The sequence below is a fragment of the Syngnathoides biaculeatus genome, chromosome 2, assembly GCF_019802595.1.
Source record: "Syngnathoides biaculeatus isolate LvHL_M chromosome 2, ASM1980259v1, whole genome shotgun sequence".
Classification (NCBI taxonomy): Eukaryota; Metazoa; Chordata; class Actinopteri; order Syngnathiformes; family Syngnathidae; genus Syngnathoides; species Syngnathoides biaculeatus.
The window spans coordinates 33360983-33369705 of record NC_084641.1 but is presented as its reverse complement, the minus strand read 5'-3'; the positions used below and the strand labels follow the sequence as shown (position 1 = coordinate 33369705).

The window sequence follows — 8723 nt, the reverse complement described above, 5'->3', positions numbered from 1 at the left end:
AGTCTGATAAGTTCTTGCTCATGGCAATGTGATTTGTAACCAGCGATGATATGCCTCGACTGATATGGACCCTTTAGTTAGCCAATGAAAACAAAGGTTAATGGAAGACTTTGTCAAAAGTAATCGGAATCGGGGTGGCATGGAGGCTCAGCTGGAAAAGCATTTGCCTCACAGTTCTGAGGACCTGGGTTCGATCCCGGCCCCGCCTGTGTGGAGTTTGCATATTCTCCCCTTGCCTGTGTGGGTTTTCTCCGGGCGCTCCGGTTTCCTTCCACATCCCAAAAACATGCAACATTAATTGGACACTCTATATTGCCCGTAGGTGTGATTGTGATTGTTTGTGTCGATGTGCCCTGCTATTGGCTGGCAACTAGCTCAGGGTGTACTCTGCCCCCTGCCCGTTGACAGCTGGGATAGGCTCCAGCACTCCCCGCGACCCTCACGAGGATAAGTGGCAAAGAAAATGGATGGATGGATGGATGGATGGATGGATGGATGGATAGAATAGGAATGGGAGCACACATTAAAAGTTAGTAGATGAGGGTTCATTGTTTCTTTTAATGCCAGAGTTATCCAAAGATTTCACCAAGAAACATCTCTAAATTGGAAAAATATTATCAAAATTCCTCTCTTCCGCAGACATTCCAATGAGCTCGGTTGGAAAACTGACAGCCAATCAACGTTTGCAATGCCTACAGTGCCTCCTGTTACGACTCCCCATTGCTCGTGGATACGTTTCACCGAAGTGAGAATGTCCACTATCTGGCATTTTGTGGTTGATTTTTGTGAAAAATAATTACAAACAAACAAAACAAAAATAGCACAATGTACAATGTTCAAGCCTGTGCGTTTGAGTCATAATACACACAGGCGGAACTTGACGTGTTGGAGGGGGGGGGTGGTGCCGCAGACGAACAATACTCCCATTATATAGACCGCGTAGATTTGTTTGATGCTTTTCTGAGGAGTTGGTTTAGATGTAGAGAATATACAGCAGGGGTGGCCAGACTTTTTAACCCCATGAGCAACTTTTCAAGCAGCCAGCCTCTTGCGATTGATGGGGGTGGGTGTGGGGTGGGGGGCTGCCGTAAATACGAGGCCAGCTTGTTAGAACGTGGCTTTCGCAATCAATGCATTGAGCACCTCTGCTATACAGTGAATATCCCATCTTGTGTGGTGAATAGCATTCAAAAAACGTTCCCTGGAGAAGATGGTGTTTACGAAGAATATCACGAAGCCATATGTTGCGCGCTCGGTGCAGGTGGGCGTGTGTGTTGATGTGTGGGTGAGACTGGGAAGTGTTGTGTGCTAAGAACCAATAAGTGAGTGTAACATTGAGTCGATGCTCTGTGCTATCACTAATCCCACAATTGAGCAAACAAAACAAAAATAACAATGTACAATGTTCAAGCCTATGTGTTTGAGCCAAAATACACACAGGCAGAACTTGACATGTTGGAGAGGGGGTGTGACACTGATGGAGGAGCACAACAATCACATAACATGGACCTTGGAGATGTTCCAGACATGCTCGTTTTGAAAGACTGGTGTTCATGTTCTCTTTGTGACCTAATGCCAACTGCGGCAGAATGCCAGTGTTTTTGTGAGTTTGAAAAGGTTGAACAAAAAATGGAGGGTATCGGAATGAACTTGGATCACGAGCAACATGTCTGCATAACATAGATACTAGATACGAGATATTTAATACTAGATAATAGATATGAAGTTCTTTATTTGGACGAAGATGTGTTACATATCAATTTGCTTATGATCCATGACAGTTTGATGAAAGGACCACATGTACATCCAGTGGAAAATCGGTGAGTACACATGCTTAACGGTCTTGAAATGCCATTTGAATGCTACGTGAGAAATATGAATGCTATACTATGTCCGAAGTTTATGAAAAATGCGAGTTTATTTTCCGACTACGGCGTACGACTATCTAAAGGTTTATTTATCTGGAATATAAAATGCAAAAAAAAAAATTAAAAAAAAATTGGGACTTCCCTAAAGTGATTACATGTATATATCCATTCATCCATTTTCTTTGCCGCTCCATTTTCCGCTTAGCTGCATGAGGGTCACGGGATTGCTGGAGCCTATCCCTGTTGTCAAACAGCAGGAGGCAGATTACACACACGCAGGCACGGGGAGTACATGCAAACTCCACACAGGTCCAGGATTGAACCCGGGTCCTCATAACTCTGAGGCCAACGCTTTACAGCTGCACCACCATGTCGCATCATGAAGTATATTGTTGCTTGTACAGTACCGGCATGAGAGGCTATAGTTAAGGGGCTATTGCTAAGGGGTAAATAACCATTAATGGTTAGATGCATGCAAATTTCCCCAGCTGATGAACTAGCCTCAACTGTGACAGCCACAGCTTTATCCTGTCAGGTGAACCCACTGGAGGTTAAAGAAGGACAAATTTGGGTGCGTTTTCACAGTTTTGTTGTAGTTTGGTGCACAACACGTCAGCATCTTGGCCTAGCTTGAACGAATGGTCTGTCAGGAGCAGGTTCAAGGATGTTTCTTCCGGGTCTGGCTGTGAAAGCTAGGACATATCCAGATTTTGCTTGGATTTAAAAAATGTTCTTTATTATCAATTGTTTTAAATTAATGTCCAAAATATATGTAATAATATTACTTTACATTGGAGGGTTTATTGTACATGTGAATTTTGGGGAGAGTCTTCCTTTAAGATTCAATCAAGACTATTTTAAGGCAATCTTTATAGTAGTAATAAAATACATTGCCATTTCTGCTGCTGGGGTACTGGTACTTTCAGCCGATAAGACTAAATTTAGAGGAGCTTGAGGACCCATAAAGGTATACAAAGACCTGGAAACGACATGGTGGTGGAGTAAAAGCAAAGTTCATGAAGTCAACCGAGTCACAAATTTAGAAGCTCCAGCTGACGCAAAAATAAGTCTTCTGTCATCATGTGAATGTCTACGCAAGCTAGAGAAACATCACTGATGTAAAAAGGGATGCACAAAAACGCATTTGCGCAGCCTCCAAACATGTCATTCACCGCTGCAGTACACCAACAGTCAACTGACAATTCCCAAAGCCTTAGTGGTAGCGTCAACTTTGCATCAACATATTTGCTCTTTGACAATTGCTGACTGTTGTGAGACGGTAAGCAAACAACTCATTCTGCCGACTGTAAGGGAAAGAACAAAAGCAGGGGAAAATCGCATTAAAACGCAGTGTGACACTTGTAAGCATCAGAAACAAACCACGTTTATCTGCAGACCTACTGCTGCCAGGGATACAAAAGCCTGGTGTGAGGAAGTTGCAAAAATAGTTTGAACATGAAGATCAGTAGTTGCTTCAGGGAAGTACTTGCTAGTGAAAGACCTTTCTTACTGACCAGAATAACTGTGTGTCCAAACGATGCTCTTTGGGGCTTAACTTCCTGGGCTTCCCCTGTCACTGGACACATCCATAGGCAACCACCAAGCAGAATGAAGTTGTGACCAAAAGTCAATATTGTGGAGATTTTGACAACACTTGACACCTCACTGTCAATGATCTCGCAGAGTGAACATCCTCCTTACTGAACTTGAATTGACACTGCGTGTCTAACTATGAGTGTTATGGATTATTCCTTGAGTTTTAAAGTGACCCGTATCCACTAACATTGTGAATGAAAGAAGAAATATTACTTACATACAGTTGCCTATGGACCACAATTTGTCTTCTCGTTTTAAATGGAGGAAAACTTTACTTTACACCACTGGCCTCCATTGGCTATCATTTTCTCTATTTCTAGGTTAATGTACTGGTAACGTTCTATATTTATGCTATATCTCGGTGTCAATGATTTTGCTCTATAGTTTTGAGTGTTGCTTTGTACGTATGTATGTGTGTGTATATAGTAGATCCTTAACCAACACATTAAGATCACTTTTGAGAAAAGACATCTCAGAATTGTATTCACATTTAGAAGAAGTCTGATTCCTGTTGGAAAATATACGATTCTGTACAGTTCTTGTTTGTCTTCACGCTGTCCTGACCCAGATCCAAACTGGTACATCTGGGGAAATCCAGTCTCAAGACAAACTACATTGGAATGTGGTTCAGATAAAAATGTGATCTTTGTTCTTTCTTCACACAAATCAGATGGTAGACAATGCGTCCAGTGTATCACTCAGGTTTCCCCAGCGTAATAGAATTATACAGTACATTTACCATGATTATTTATTTGGATGTAAATTAAGGTCTCGGCTCCCACAGATTTAGGTAATTTATATTCATTATGCAAAAAATAGCATAGCTTACTCACAAACTAATTTCCCAAAAGAAGATTGATCATAAGTTCTTCAATGCAATGTTCATCATTAGCCAACAAAATCCCATTACCAGAGCAAACCTGTATCTAGGGCATAACCTGCTTGTTGAGGAAACAACAACCATTATCCTTTGGAGTTTTGGTTTATGGACATCATGAAGCTGTCAACAAAGAGGCATCCTGGCAGATGATAGCATACAAACCCAATTCCAATGAAGTTGACACATTGTGTTAAACAAAGAATTAAACCAAATGACACAGTGATTTGCAAATCATGTTCAACATATTTAATTTAAAACACTACAAAGGTAAGTTATTTAATACAATGTAATTCAAACTGATAAACTTTACTGTCCATCATCTATCCATCTTCTACCGCTTTTGCAGGTCGGGTCAGGGGGCAGTAGCTTTAGCAGGGATGCCCAGACTTTCATTTCCCCTGCCACTTCATCCAGCTCTGCTGGGGGGATCCTGAGGCGTTCCTAGGCCAGCCAAGAGATGTAGCATGTCCTGGGTTGTGCCCACTACATGTCACCAGGGAGGTGTCCGGGAGGCATCCAAATCAGATGGGGGCATCAACCTCAACTGGCGCCTCTCAATGCGGAGGAGCAGGAGCTTGACAAATTACATGCATTGACTTCTCCATATTCTCTGAATTCTTTGATGATTTTGTGGACCATAGATGATGAAATTCTTTAATTATCAGCAATTGTACGTTGATGAACATTATCCTGTATCTGTTCAACTATTTTCTCATGCAGTTGATCAAAAAGAGATTAACCTTGCTCCATCTTTGCTTTGCTCCAGGAGGATAAGCAGCTCAGAAAATGGATAGATGGATGGTTACGACTGAGCAATTTAGGGAAGCGCCTGTTCTACTCAATCATGGCACCCATCTATTCCCAATTAGCCTGTTCACCTCTGGAATGTTCCAAACAGGTGTTCTGTGAGCATTCCTCAGTTTTTTTGTTTTTTTTTTGCCAAATGTCCCATCTTTTTTGGAATATGTTGCAGCAATAAAATTCCAAGTTAATGATTATTTGCTAAAAACAATTCAAAAAAATATCAGTTTGAACATTAAATATGTTGTCTTTGTAGTGTATTGAATTAACTACAAGTTGAATATGATTTGCAAATGATTGTATTCTGTTTTTATTTGTTTAACACAATATCCCAACTTCAGTGGAATTGTTTTTTGTAGGAACAAGCGTGAGGGGCACATAGTGTTACATGAAGTCCATCCATCCATCCATGTATTATCCAAGTCGCTTATCCTCACAAGGGTCACGGGAGAGCTGGAGCCTAACCCAGCCAGCTTCGGGCAGAAGACGGACTACACCCCAAAGTGGTCAGTCACAGGGCAGATATCGACACCATCCCTGAGCGGGAATCAATCCCATGCTGCCCGCACCAAAGTCAGGTGTGTGTACCACTACACCATCAGTGACTCATATATGTAGTCCAATGTCAACCATTAAGTTAGTTTCATTGGGCAGTCAAGCCGGTGTGGAGTTCAGAAAGGGCTGCAATTTCTAGATGAGGGAATGATCTTCCACACTCAGGTCTCTAGAAAACAGCCAATGTAACTTTGTAATTTGATAGTCGGTAAACTACTCCACATCACTGTATGAAACAAAAGAAACTCGCTGAAGAGTGTAACACAATAATATGACCATATTGCGGAATTTTATGTGAACGTCTGTGGAAGGGATGTCTCCATTCAGCTAACAGCTAATCAACCAAGGCATCAATAAGATACGACTGTTGCACGAATGATGCATATTATGCTTAATCATCTGATGCAGGTTTGTTTCCAGACATAGTGCTCAATTACCGGCGTGCCACCACAAATGGATTACAGACCTTTAAGTTGTTATTTAGGAAAACAAAGTGTTTTTGTTTATTTTGTTGCACTCATCCACTATCCCTGGTTAGTCACGAGCCAGCTCAAAAATTAATACAACTTGTGTAGAAACCATGACATGTGTGTGACTGTGCTACCCACATCCAGTTTGTCAAAGCAAACAATGATCAATTCAATCATTTAAGACAAAATTTATTGTTTTTCTTGACAAAATCCCATAGGAAGGCATTTTGGCAGTTTAAGAAGTATTTGAGCAGTATCTAATCCATCCACCGTTATTCTGGGTCAGATGGTGTTGGCAGTAGCTCCAGCAGGGATGCCCAGACTTCCCTATCCCCAGCCACTTCCTCCAGAACTTCTTGAATTTGACCAGCTGCCATCTTGACTGTTAAAGTAAAACGCACACCAATATGTTCAAAACTGCATTGTGAAAAGTTGTTGAACTGTGAATTCAACTGTCTTGAGCCATTATTGAAATGTGGATACAGTATATGTTGTGTATGGGCTCACATGTACATGTTGAGGTCATGCCCCCACCCACACCCCTTCAAAAAAAACAAAACAAAAAAAACCCACTTATTTTTACACTTCAAAATGCTCCAAAGGTGTTTTTTTAATCTGTATTTTCCAAAAATGGAAAAAAATGGAAATGGAGACCCAACATGAAAAATATCTCACAGTCCTTATTTTCACACATAATGAAGAGTGTTAGCCACTAATCCACTGCCACAGGTGCACAAATACCCGTGTAAGCAGTGTTAATACTGATAAAAACTCCTGGGAGAAGAAAAAAAGCAACCGGAAAAAATTGCCACACTCATCTGTTTTGTTTCTTTCTTGTTTTCCTTTTTACTTTTTTTTTTCATCCTGCCAATGTGTAAAGTGGCGAGCCAGTCATGAATGACACGGGCATGTGTGTGATTGTGTAACTTCACTTGGTGGTAAGACTTTTTGTTTCGCCCTCGTTCAGAGAACGGCTGGTGCGGTGCGGCGAGCCCCTCCCTGAGCCAACGTGGCTTCCCAGGTAGGACAGAGAAGACATGGGAGGAGAATTCTCTCCTAGGCGTTCTCACCGCCTTTGATTGGTGGAACGTTGCATCACGCCTGAAACACGACTCTGCTGCAGCGATCCAGGCAGGTCCACAAGGCCGCTGGTCCGTGGGTTCTTGTCTATGTGCTCGGACTCGAGGACAAACACATTAAAACTAAATAAAAGATATTCAACCTTATTAAGTATTCTTCAGTTAGAGGTAGGCGATTATGGAGTAAAATAGTCATCACAATTATTTTGACCAATATAGACATAAGATTATTTACTGATTTCAAAATGTAGTGTTTAGTTTACTCCCAAAACGCAAGTTTAAATATAACTTAAAAGAACAAACAAAAACAAAAACTAGAAACAACTAAAAGAATCACACAATTAAACTATAGCAATAAAAATAACATCCACGCCTTGGCCTCTTAAAGGCAGTGTGGTACATGCATGGTGATATTATATTAAAGTTAAAGAGTGGAAGAAGAAAGTGGCACATTTTATTCAAATAACTTGTCTTTCAAAGATTGAGATGAATATATGCCCATGCGTATTGCTATATTGTCCTTTTGTGAATATTTGTTATTTGAAGGTTTGGTAAATCCCTCCCATGAAGTCTAATGCTAATTTTTCTAGCCAGTCAATAGAGTTCGTGCACGTGACGTCACCATTTTCACTGCGCCATATTGCCGGTCAAACAGAGCTGCTCCACATAGTGGGAGACATTGAACCGGAGGAGAATATTTACAATACCCAGGACCCGTTGTGCTGCTGGTTGTCACAACAGATGAGACAGATATTCAAAGAGATCATTCTATGGAACACCAGCTGAAACGACCAGAAAATATCGATGGATTTCGCCAATTAAACATGATGGATGGTGCCCAAAATACACACACGCCTGTGTAGCGATCGCTTCTTTTCAGGTAGGAATTATTCTTCTCAATCTCAAATTACCAAGAAGTATTTATAATGCCAAGTTGACTCATTTGAGAACAATGCATATTAAAAAAAAACTGTCTATCACAGAGTTTTACGGAGGTTAAGTGTGGCTGCAATCGCTTCCGTGTGCGTTCCATGGAGACGACTCTGTCCTCTTTTTATTTTCAATCATAGTTAATGAATGCGAGTTTGTGTAAAACCAGGGGTCATTTATTTAAATATTGGTATTTGTATTGAATGTGAGCTGAAAAGATCGATGGATTCCGGCAAAGGTTAACATGTGGCCGAACGCTTCCGTGTTCCCAAGCCGTCAAAAAAGTCACTATGTGGGATTTATTGCTGATGAGAACAGATCCAGGAACGAAGTATTTGTATGCGCCCAGACTTTTATATGGTTTCAAACTTTTCTGTGTAAATCTCAATGACTTACCCACCAGATACATATGTATATCCAGTTGTCCAAGATAAGCAGAAGCGGTTAACAGTCCACTTTCTTATTGCCGAAAACATCGACTCCAACATTAAATATGGGTCACCTATGCAGAGTTTATCGAATTTTTCCACATACCTTCATTTAT

The 8723-nt window shown here is 41.0% G+C and overlaps 1 long non-coding RNA gene across 2 annotated transcripts; it reads left to right on the top strand.

The window, feature by feature from the left end:
• Positions 1 to 1153: 1153 nt before the first annotated feature.
• Positions 1154 to 7284, top strand: LOC133495593 (uncharacterized). Of its 2 annotated transcripts, none has more exons than XR_009793612.1 (4): positions 1154 to 5014; positions 5111 to 5242; positions 5505 to 5723; positions 7138 to 7284. It is a non-coding gene; the product is annotated as an uncharacterized LOC133495593 (long non-coding RNA). The 2 variants fall into 2 exon arrangements; XR_009793611.1 differs by lacking the exon at positions 7138 to 7284 and adding an exon at positions 6457 to 6564.
• The last annotated feature ends 1439 nt before the right edge of the window (positions 7285 to 8723 follow it).